Source organism: Bombus fervidus, unplaced genomic scaffold (genome assembly GCF_041682495.2).
Source record: "Bombus fervidus isolate BK054 unplaced genomic scaffold, iyBomFerv1 scaffold0130, whole genome shotgun sequence".
NCBI classification, from domain to species: Eukaryota; Metazoa; Arthropoda; class Insecta; order Hymenoptera; family Apidae; genus Bombus; species Bombus fervidus.
Window position 1 is genome coordinate 15,001 of NW_027212692.1, and position 11,959 is coordinate 26,959.

Below are 11,959 nucleotides of genomic sequence, written 5' to 3' on the forward strand. Positions count from 1 at the left end.
CGCAAGGGCGAGACGCGCGCTCGCTCCTCTTTTACTTTTCGTTCTCGTCGTTTTTTCCTTCTTTCACCATCGACCAAACCGCTCTCGATCGATCCAAGAAACGAGACGAAAGTAACGAAAAATTAACGTAACGAAAATATACCGTGGACGTACGAAGTAACGGTCGCGATCGTTGCTCGCTCGCTGCGCTCGCTCGAACTTATACTAGCCCAACCCAAAACCGATCCCGCGAGTTTCTCCGATTTCAAGAGAAATCGAGGAACGAACGCGAAAAAGGGATTGGTTTTGGGTTGGGCTAGTTTTTTTTTCGAGCGAGCGCAGCGAGCGAGCAACGCTCGAGAGCCCGTCTGACTTTGAAAAATTTTCGTACCGAACGGTTATTTCCAGTTATTTCGCTTAAAAGCGTTGTGATGCGTATATATTTTTACATAAATGGGAATATCATGTATTCCTACGTCGGGATTAAGCGTTTATTTCGTCCCGAGAACGTTAAAAAAAAATTTTTAATCGAACCGTTTTTTCGAATTTTTTCGCTTAAAAGCGTTACAAGGTGCTAATATTTGTGCATAAATCGCTTTAGAATGACGTTTTACATCGGGATTAAGCGTTTATTTCGTCGCTGGAAAGTTATATAAAAAAAGTATGATCGCGCCCGGGACGTTGGAACTTAGTCGCATTCTCGACCGGTACGTAGGGACTTAGAAAAATTTTCGACCGAAAAGTTATTTCGAGTTATTTCGCTTAAAAGCGTTATAAGGTATGAATATTTTTATAGAAATCGTTATGGTTCGACGAATTCTAGTCGACTGTAACGATTTCGTTTTATTTTTTTAAAAAATTGCCCCCTCCGGACCGACATGACCGGGCGGTTGGCACTTCGTCGATCCCCCGGCCGGTACGTAGGGACTTAGAAAAATTCCGGTCCAAAAAGTTATTTCGAGTTATCTCGCTAAAAAGCGTTACGAGGTATGAATATTTTTATATAAATGGCAATATTATGTATTTCTACGTCGGGATTAAGCGTTTATTTCGTCCCGAGAACTTTAAAAAAAATTTTTTAATCGAACCGTTTTTTCGAATTTTTTCGCTTAAAAGCGTTACAAGGTACGAATATTCTTGCATAAATCGCTTTAGAATGACGTTTTACGTCGGGATTAAGCGTTTATTTCGTCGCTGGAAAGTTATATAAAAAAAGTATGATCGCGCCCGGGACGTTGGAACTTAGTCGCATTCTCGACCGGTACGTTGGGACTTAGAAAAATTTCGGACCGAAAAGTTTTTTCGAGTTATTTCGTTAAAAAGCGTTACGAGGTATGAATATTTTTATAGAAATCGTTATGGTTCGACGAATTCTAGTCGAACGTAACGATTTCGTTTTATTTTTTTAAAAAATTGCCCCCTCCGGACCGACATGACCGGGCGGTTGGCACTTCGTCGATCCCCCGGCCGGGACGTAGGGACTTAGAAAAATTCCGGACCGAAAAGTTATTTCGAGTTATCTCGCTTAAAAGCGTTATGATGCGTATATATTTTTACATAAATAGCAATATTACGTATTTCTACGTCGGGATTAAGCGTTTATTTCGTCCCGACAACGTTAAAAAAAAATTTTTAATCGAACCGTTTTTTCGAATTTTTTCGCTTAAAAGCGTTATAAGGTGCGAATATTCTTGCATAAATCGCTTTAAAATGACGTTTTACATCGGGATTAAGCGTTTATTTCGTCCCCGAAAGGTGCCGTAAAAAATTTACGATCGCGCCCGAGACGTTGGAACTTAGTCGCATTCTCGAGCGGTACGTTGGGACTTAGAAAAATTTCGGACCGAAACGTTATTTCGAGTTATTTCGCTTAAAAGCGTTACGAGGTATGAATATTTTTATAGAAATCGTTATGGTTCGACGAATTCTAGTCGAACGTAACGATTTCGTTTTATTTTTTTAAAAAATTGCCCCCTCCGGACCGACATGACCGGGAGGTTGGCACTTCGTCGATCCCCCGGCCGGTACGTAGGGACTTAGAAAAATTTCGGACCGAAAAGTTATTTCGAGTTATCTCGCTTAAAAGCGTTACGAGGTATGAATATTTTTATATAAATGGGAATATTATGTATTTCTACGTCGGGATTAAGCGTTTATTTCGTCCCGAGAACTTTAAAAAAAATTTTTTAATCGAACCGTTTTTTCGAATTTTTTCGCTTAAAAGCGTTACAAGGTGCTAATATTTGTGCATAAATCGCTTTAAAATGACGTTTTACATCGGGATTAAGCGTTTATTTCGTCGCTGGAAAGTTATATAAAAAAAGTACGATCGCGCCCGGGACGTTGGAACTTAGTCGCATTCTCGAGCGGTACGTAGGGACTTAGAAAAATTTCGGACCGAAAAGTTTTTTCGAGTTATTTCGTTAAAAAGCGTTATGAGGTACGAATATTTTTATATAAATGGGAATGTTATTAAGTTTTACGTCGGGATTAAACGTTTATTTGGTCCCGAAAACGTTAAAAAAAAATAGTGGACCGACGCGACTCGGCCCGTCGGACTTTGTCATACTCTCCACCGGTACGTAGGGACTTAGAAAAATTTTCGACCGAAAAGTTTTTTCGAGTTATTTCGCTTAAAAGTGTTATAAGGTATGAATATTTTTATATAAATCGCTATATTATTATATTTTACGTCGGGATTAAACGTTTATTTGGTCCCGAAAACGTTAAAGAAAAATAGTGGACCGACGCGACTCGGCCCGTCGGACTTGGTCATACTCTCCACCGGTACGTAGGGACTTAGAAAAATTTTCGACCGAAAAGTTTTTTCGAGTTATTTCGCTTAAAAGTGTTATAAGGTATGAATATTTTTATATAAATCGCTATATTATTATATTTTACGTCGGGATTAAACGTTTATTTGGTCCCGAAAACGTTAAAAAAAAATAGTGGACCGACGCGACTCGGCCCGTCGGACTTGGTCATACTCTCCACCGGTACGTAGGGACTTAGAAAAATTTTCGACCGAAAAGTTTTTTCGAGTTATTTCGCTTAAAAGTGTTATAAGGTATGAATATTTTTATATAAATCGCTATATTATTATATTTTACGTCGGGATTAAACGTTTATTTGGTCCCGAAAACGTTAAAAAAAAATAGTGGACCGACGCGACTCGGCCCGTCGGACTTGGTCATACTCTCCACCGGTACGTAGGGACTTAGAAAAATTTTCGACCGAAAAGTTTTTTCGAGTTATTTCGTTAAAAAGCGTTATAAGGTACGAATATTTTTATATAAATCGCTATATTATTATATTTTACGTCGGGATTAAACGTTTATTTGGTCCCGAAAACGTTAAAGAAAAATAGTGGACCGACGCGACTCGGCCCGTCGGACTTGGTCATACTCTCCACCGGTACGTAGGGACTTAGAAAAATTTTCGACCGAAAAGTTTTTTCGAGTTATTTCGTTAAAAAGCGTTATAAGGTACGAATATTTTTATATAAATCGCTATATTATTATATTTTACGTCGGGATTAAACGTTTATTTGGTCCCGAAAACGTTAAAAAAAAATAGTGGACCGACGCGACTCGGCCCGTCGGACTTGGTCATACTCTCCACCGGTACGTAGGGACTTAGAAAAATTTTCGACCGAAAAGTTTTTTCGAGTTATTTCGTTAAAAAGCGTTATGAGGTATTAATATTTTTATATAAATCGTTGTATTATTATATTTTACGTCGGGATTAAACGTTTATTTGGTCCCGAAAACGTTAAAAAAAAATTTTTTATTCGAAAGGTTTTTTTGAATTATTTCGCTTAAAAGCGTTATAAGGTGCGAATATTCTTGCATAAATCGCTTTAAAATGACGTTTTACATCGGGATTAAGCATTTATTTCGTCGCTGAAAAGTTATATAAAAAAAGTATGATCGCGCCCGGGACGTTGGAACTTAGTCGCATTCTCGAGCGGTACGTAGGGACTTAGAAAAATTTCGGACCGAAAAGTTTTTTCGAGTTATTTCGTTAAAAAGCGTTATGAGGTATGAATATTTTTATATAAATCGCTATATTATTGTATTTTACGTCGGGATTAAACGTTTATTTCGTCCGTGGAAGGTTAAAAAAAAACGGACGGATACGACCGGGCCTTTGGAACTTTGTCTCATTCTGGACCGGTACGTTGGGACTTAGAAAAATTTCGGCCGGCGGAAAAGTCCGAAATACTTATTTCGAGTTATTTCGTTAAAAAGCGTTATAAGGTATAAATATTTTTGCGGAAACGGTTATATCTCTATTAAATACAACTGGATTAAACGTTTTTTCGAATTTTTTAAAAAATTTGTGTTCGACGAACTGACACGACTGCGATATTTGTTTAATTATTTCGTTAATTAACGTTGCAAGGTATATATTTTTTTGCATATTTCTCGTTGTTTCAACGTGTTCTAATCGATTAAGAACGTGGTTTTTGTCCGTATTCGTTAAAAGAGGTGGTTTACTGATGCGATTTTGAAAAAAAAAAAAAAAATTAAATTTTTCGATAAAAACTCGTTTAAAATATTAAAATAAGCGGTGCGTTAAAATATCTCGACGATAGGACGTTTTATAAGGGTACTTTATTGGAACAAAGTGGTCGAGCGTTTCAGAGACTAAGTCCGACGGTACGTTGGGACTTAGAAAAATTTCGGCCGGCGGAAAAGTCCGAAAAGCTTATTTCGAGTTATTTCGTTAAAAAGCGTTATAAGGTATAAATATTTTTGCAGAAACGGTTATATCTCTATTAAATACAACTGGATTAAACGTTTTTTTCGAATTTTTTAAAAAATTAGTGTCCGTCGAACTGACACGACTGCGATATTTGTTTAATTTTTTCGTTAATTAACGTTGCAAGGTATATATTTTTTTGCATATTTCTCGTTGTTTTAACGTGTTCTAATCGATTAAGAACGTGGTTTTTGTCCGTATTCGTTAAAAGAGGTGGTTTACTGATGCGATTTTGAAAAAAAAAAAAAAATTAAATTTTTCGATAAAAACTCGTTTGAAATATTAAAATAAGCGGTGCGTTAAAATATCTCGACGATAGGATGTTTTCTAAGGGTAGTTTATTCGAAAAAAGTGGTCGAGCGTTTCAGAGACTAAGTCCGACGGTACGCTCTAACGGAGGTTTTACATGGTAAGCGCCCGGCCGCTGGCCCGGCCGGCGCCGACCGTCCGGCCGGCGCTTTGGTATCTATAAGAGACACGTCGAGTCGGACGGTCCGGACGGAACAGCGTCGAGCGCGTGGCTATTCTACGGCCTCGGTTGAGAATTCAGTCACCGCTCCTCGAGTCTTAGTGAACTTTTTTACTATTTCTCGACTGTTCCTTCGTTCTCGTATCGACTCTTTCTCTACACTGCTGCGCCGCGGGTCGCTGTCCTGGACGTAATGACCAAATAACGTGGCAAGGTTCCCCTTAGTCGGGAAGCTGGATCCTGTATGCTCGCACTAACTTTAAAAAAAGTTAGGGCAGTGTGCTTGTTACTAACTGAGTATCAATTCATGCTGGTTCGGCAGAGACCGTTCCAAAACTTATGTTATAGCGTACGCAGTACGTTTTAAACATACGAAAGGCTAATGGGGAGCGTACTACCTTTTAGGAAGTGCGTTCTTTCTGATTGGAGAATATCAAAAGAACGAACGAATATGTTTCTTACGAGGACGGTACGTTCAGCATGCAGTTTACGTGCTTTTTACCGCTAAGGCATATTCGTTCAACCAACAAACCATTCTTACAGAATGATCCTATGAACAGAATGATCTTAAAATATTCCACACAAACAATCAAACGAACGAAAGAAAGTAAAGAGAGAGTGGCGAAATGAGAGAGAGTAGTGGCGTTCGACGTTACAACGGGAATTAAAAGGGTGTCGTCGAACGTTCACTAAGAACGAAAAGTCTCGTCGTACGGTGTTACGGACCCACCTACGACACTCTGAGGCTATTTTAAAAAGAGAGTCTTTTGACTCTAATATATAATATATATATAAAATACAAAGTTCCCTGGTTGATCCTGCCAGTAGTCATATGCTTGTCTCAAAGATTAAGCCATGCATGTCTCAGTACATGCCGCATTAAGGTGAAACCGCGAATGGCTCATTAAATCAGTTATGGTTTCTTAGATCATACTTAAACTTACTTGGATAACTGTGGTAATTCTAGAGCTAATACATGCAAACAGATTCGTACCAGAGATGGTACGAATGCTTTTATTAGATCAAAACCAATCGGTGGCGGATGGCTCGTCCGTTCGTCCATCGTTTGTTTTGGTGACTCTGAATAACTTTGTGCTGACGCATGGTCATCTAGCACCGGCGACGCATCTTTCAAATGTCTGCCTTATCAACTGTCGATGGTAGGTTCTGCGCCTACCATGGTTGTAACGGGTAACGGGGAATCAGGGTTCGATTCCGGAGAGGGAGCCTGAGAAACAGCTACCACATCCAAGGAAGGCAGCAGGCGCGCAAATTACCCACTCCCGGCACGGGGAGGTAGTGACGAAAAATAACGATACGGGACTCATCCGAGGCCCCGTAATCGGAATGAGTACACTTTAAATCCTTTAACGAGGACCAATTGGAGGGCAAGTCTGGTGCCAGCAGCCGCGGTAATTCCAGCTCCAATAGCGTATATTAAAGTTGTTGCGGTTAAAAAGCTCGTAGTTGAATCTGTGTGTCACAGTGTCGGTTCACCGCTCGCGGTGTTTAACTGGCATTATGTGGTACGTCCTATCGGTGGGCTTAGCTCCTCGCGGGGCGGTCCAACTAATATCCCATCGCGGTGCTCTTCACTGAGTGTCGAGGTGGGCCGATACGTTTACTTTGAACAAATTAGAGTGCTTAAAGCAGGCTACCTTCGCCTGAATACTGTGTGCATGGAATAATGGAATAGGACCTCGGTTCTATTTTGTTGGTTTTCGGAGCCCCGAGGTAATGATTAATAGGGACAGATGGGGGCATTCGTATTGCGACGTTAGAGGTGAAATTCTTGGATCGTCGCAAGACGGACAGAAGCGAAAGCATTTGCCAAAAATGTTTTCATTAATCAAGAACGAAAGTTAGAGGTTCGAAGGCGATCAGATACCGCCCTAGTTCTAACCATAAACGATGCCAGCCAGCGATCCGCCGAAGTTCCTCCGATGACTCGGCGGGCAGCTTCCGGGAAACCAAAGCTTTTGGGTTCCGGGGGAAGTATGGTTGCAAAGCTGAAACTTAAAGGAATTGACGGAAGGGCACCACCAGGAGTGGAGCCTGCGGCTTAATTTGACTCAACACGGGAAACCTCACCAGGCCCGGACACCGGAAGGATTGACAGATTGATAGCTCTTTCTTGATTCGGTGGGTGGTGGTGCATGGCCGTTCTTAGTTGGTGGAGCGATTTGTCTGGTTAATTCCGATAACGAACGAGACTCTAGCCTGCTAAATAGACGTAAATTATGGTATCTCGAAGGCCCCCGGCTTCGGTCGGCGGGTTTTTACTACCAACGTACAAACAAATCTTCTTAGAGGAACAGGCGGCTTCTAGCCGCACGAGATTGAGCAATAACAGGTCTGTGATGCCCTTAGATGTTCTGGGCCGCACGCGCGCTACACTGAAGGAATCAGCGTGTTTTCCCTGGCCGAAAGGCCCGGGTAACCCGCTGAACCTCCTTCGTGCTAGGGATTGGGGCTTGCAATTATTCCCCATGAACGAGGAATTCCCAGTAAGCGCGAGTCATAAGCTCGCGTTGATTACGTCCCTGCCCTTTGTACACACCGCCCGTCGCTACTACCGATTGAATGATTTAGTGAGGTCTTCGGACTGGTGCGCGGCCAATGTGATAAGCATTGCCGATGTTACCGGGAAGATGACCAAACTTGATCATTTAGAGGAAGTAAAAGTCGTAACAAGGTTTCCGTAGGTGAACCTGCGGAAGGATCATTAACGAAAAATACAAAAACACAAAGAATATATTTGACTTGAACACTGTATAATAAAATATATATAATATCGTCGGTAAGGAGCCGTACTCCTCCTATATCGACACAAAGTATATACGACGTATTAACAAGCTATATACTTTGACAAAAGCCAAATTTTTTACAATAAGGAGGTGGGAGACGCTCCAGTTACGAAACTATACGAAGAGTGTGGCACTCTCTCTCGATCATCGGGATGAAGAGATATACTTTTACACGAATAATTCGAGGCGCCTGCGTGAGGTCGTACACAGAAAGACCCGCCGTCTCCGAATAATATTATAACAAACGAAAAACTTAAAAATATTCTCGAGGCGCCTGCGTGAGGTCGTAAACAGAAAGACCCGCCGTCTCCGAATAATATAACACACGGAAAACTTAAAAAGATTCTCGAGGCGCTTGCGTGAGGTCGTACACAGAAAGACCCGCCGTCTCCGAATCCTATAACACGAAACCGCTACTATTAATAATAATAATAATAATAATAATAACGATATGTGAGGGAACTTGAGCTGAACACATATCGAAAAAACTAAAAGTTACAGTGGAAACCACGTGTAATGAGAAATGCGATCGAGGCGCCTGCGTGAGGTCTACACAGAAAGACCCGCCGTCACGATCTCGTATTTCGTATTTGCATCGTGGAAATCCAACGAACGAACAATATAATATATAAACTAAAATCTCTAAAGTGCCTCGTGTCGGAGAGATCACTGCTCACACCTCTTCTATATTTCGTAGTTGCGTTGCGTAGGCCTCACCTCCTAGCAACGGGACATAAGGAAGACTGCTCTTTGGGATCGAACGAAGCGTCTATAACGAGTCGTCGACGAGAGCGAAAGAACGCGAATAGCGAGCCGCAGAAAAATAGGATACCGAATTATATATCTTCGAAGGTTCTCTTCGAAGATCCATGGATACCTATATCTGCGCGTCTCCAGCTATCTCGCGCGTCTCTCCAAACTCTCGTCGTTCCTCGAAACGTGCTTCCTACCCAAAGGGCGTTCGTTCTTCCTATGTCGTTTCGTTGTCGTTCGTTTCAACGGCGAACGATATACGATGTTCGACAAAACGAAACCACGTTGTACGTTCGTACTCGTGGATCGGGTAACCTAGAACGAAAACGCATTGCGTGGATGTTGGCCCGAAAAGATATATACCAGTGCGAGTGATGGTAAAGAGTATAACGATTCTTAACTAGACGAAGTTGGTTCGGAGGGGACCGCCGGCCGTCTCTCTATCCTCGCGAGTCTAATGCCTCGTTCCGTCGCTAGAGTTTTTCAAACTCTGCTTCTGGCTATCGGGAAGAATAGACCGCGCGCGAGGAAGAGGAACGACGACCGTGCGCGTCCCATCGATTTTTTTTATTTTTACCTGAACCACCGAAGTCGATTCAGAGGGGACCGCCGGCCGTCTCTCTATCCTCGTTGTCGTGAGTCATATGCCTCGTTCCGTCGCTAGAGTTTTTCAAACTCTGCTTCTGGCTATCGGGAAGAAACGACCGCGCGAGGAAGACGACGACGACGACCGTGCGCGTCCATCGAATTTTTTTTTATTTTTACCTGATCGACGGAAGTTTCGTCCGGTTCGTCTCTTTTACCATCGTCTCGTCGACCCGTTCAGAGGGGACCGCCTGTCCATATCCTCGTTGTCGTGAGTCATATGCCTCGTTCCGTCGCTAGAGTTTTTCAAACTCTGCTTCTGGCTATCGGGAAGAAACGACCGCGCGAGGCCGATGGCTGCGAGTCCCATCGAATTTTTTTTAAACGCACGCACACACATACACCTGAACGGAGATGCGTTCCTTTTCGTCGCGATTTTTCGCGCTTTAGTCGTCGTTGTCGCCATCCGTTCGGAGGGGACCGCCGGCCGTCTCTCTATCCTCGTTGTCGAGAGTCTAATGCCTCGTTCCGTCGCTAGAGTTTTTCAAACTCTGCTTCTGGCTATCGGGAAGAAAAGACCGCGCGAGGAAGAGGAAGGACGACCGTGCGCGTCCCTTTCGAATTTTTTTTTATTTTTACCTGAGCGACCAAAGTGGATTCAGAGGGGACCGCCGGCCGTCTCTCTATCTTCGTTGTCGCGAGTCTAATGCCTCGTTCCGTCGCTAGAGTTTTTCAAACTCTGCTTCTGGCTATCGGGAAGAATAGACCGCGCGCGAGGAAGAGGAAGGACGACCGTGCGCGTCCCATCGATTTTTTTTATTTTTACCTGAACCACCGAAGTCGATTCAGAGGGGACCGCCGGCCGTGTCTGTATCCTCGTTGTCGAGAGTCTAATGCCTCGTTCCGTCGCTAGAGTTTTTCAAACTCTGCTTCTGGCTATCGGGAAGAAACGACCGCGCGAGGAAGACTACGACCGTGCGCGTCCCATCGATTTTTTTTTACCCGAACGATGGAGATGCATATCGGCTGTTTGCTTCGAATAACTGGACGAGAGGAACGAACATATATATATATCATGGGCTAGCCACCGTGCGCTTTCTTCGCGAGATCGTGTGCTGTACAGAGGATTCAGAATCGGGTGTTATATCCCCGTCGTTTCCTGACGAACGGAGCTTCGATCTCGTTGGTTGTTATATATTATAATGCACTTTACGCCCGGTCGGCGGGCTGCGTGTGTCGTCGCGCAGTCCGTCCGATTTCGTTTTCGAACGTATTTTCGTGTCGTCAATCATATGGCGACTTCCGCGCGTTCGATTCCCGTTGGTCGGACGTTTGTCGGATATCGGCTTCTTTCGAACCGAGAATAAGAGTACAAAAACCTGAGTACACAAACAAAAATCCATGCATAAACGATTACCCTGAACGGTGGATCACTTGGCTCGTGGGTCGATGAAGAACGCAGCTAATTGCGCGTCAACGTGTGAACTGCAGGACACATGAACATCGACATTTCGAACGCACATTGCGGTCCACGGATACAATTCCTGGACCACGCCTGGCTGAGGGTTGCTCACGTAAACCTAAGACTGCTTGCGTTGCGTATCGTTGCTCTCGGTCCGTATCTCTCTGTTCTTTCTTGCCTCGTCGACAGCCCGCCGTCGTTCGTTTTATCTTTAAACGAACGTTTCTGAGTCGGAGGACGAGCGCCAAGCAAAAGAATACGAATTAAAGAGCGGTCGAGGGCTCGTACGCGACGTACGAGCGATTGTTGGACGTTCGTCGGCGTTCGTCGCTGGATCGTGTGGAGACCGGCGTACGCATGCTCTCGATACAAATATATATGAAAAATCTATCGCGTTCACGGGAGACTCGCAAAACTACCTCCGTCTCTTCTCTGTCCCTTCTTGGCTTGACAACCCGCCGTCGTTCGTGTTTTACGAACGTTTCTGAGTCGGACGAAGCGCAAGAAGAAGGATACGAATTAAAAGAGCGCGGAGAGAACCGTCGTCGTCGACGCGGTTATCGAGATACACAGAGCGAGTTTTCTTCGTGGCCGATTTTTTTTTTCTTTTTGTATCAGCCTCTGCTACGTTTTGTTAGTCTTCGATAAGCACGAATGACCGCGCCCCCGACGTCGTCTTAAATGAATTTTTGGCGAGACTGAGAGAAAGCAAAAATATTTTTGAACAAAGTCAGTCGAGAGAGGAGAGAAAAGAGAACCAAGATATTAAAACCTAAACCTAAACTTGGTGGCGTAACGAAAAACTGTGTGCCTTAAAGAAACACAACCGTCTTTTCATCAAGATGTTTTTACTCGTACAGCCCCAGGGATCGAATACCCACTCCGTCTGTTCGTGCGGCAGAGATGTATTCTGCAGGCGCGAGACGACTGACGAGAAGACAACGAGGACCGTCGCATCGATGGGTCGTCGTTGCGTTTTTCATCCTCTGTGCTTTTTTCTGTTCTTCGCGAACCCAGAGAAAGCCGTAGATCCGGGAACGGACACACGAGATTTCTTCGAACGCTGATGACTTAGGGAGATGATCCCCAGCGTTGCGCGGAGATCGGAGAGTACGCGTACATGTATCGGGACGAATTTTT

The 11,959-nt window shown here is 43.5% G+C and overlaps 2 non-coding genes across 2 annotated transcripts; both read left to right on the forward strand.

Annotated features, from left to right (window-relative positions):
- The first annotated feature begins 6,017 nt into the window (after positions 1 to 6,017).
- On the forward strand, positions 6,018 to 7,940 carry LOC139997645 (small subunit ribosomal RNA). Its single transcript, XR_011802995.1, has one exon. It is a non-coding gene; the product is annotated as a small subunit ribosomal RNA (ribosomal RNA).
- A 2,831-nt stretch (positions 7,941 to 10,771) lies between these two features.
- On the forward strand, positions 10,772 to 10,926 carry LOC139997643 (5.8S ribosomal RNA). The gene has a single exon (XR_011802993.1). It is a non-coding gene; the product is annotated as a 5.8S ribosomal RNA (ribosomal RNA).
- The last annotated feature ends 1,033 nt before the right edge of the window (positions 10,927 to 11,959 follow it).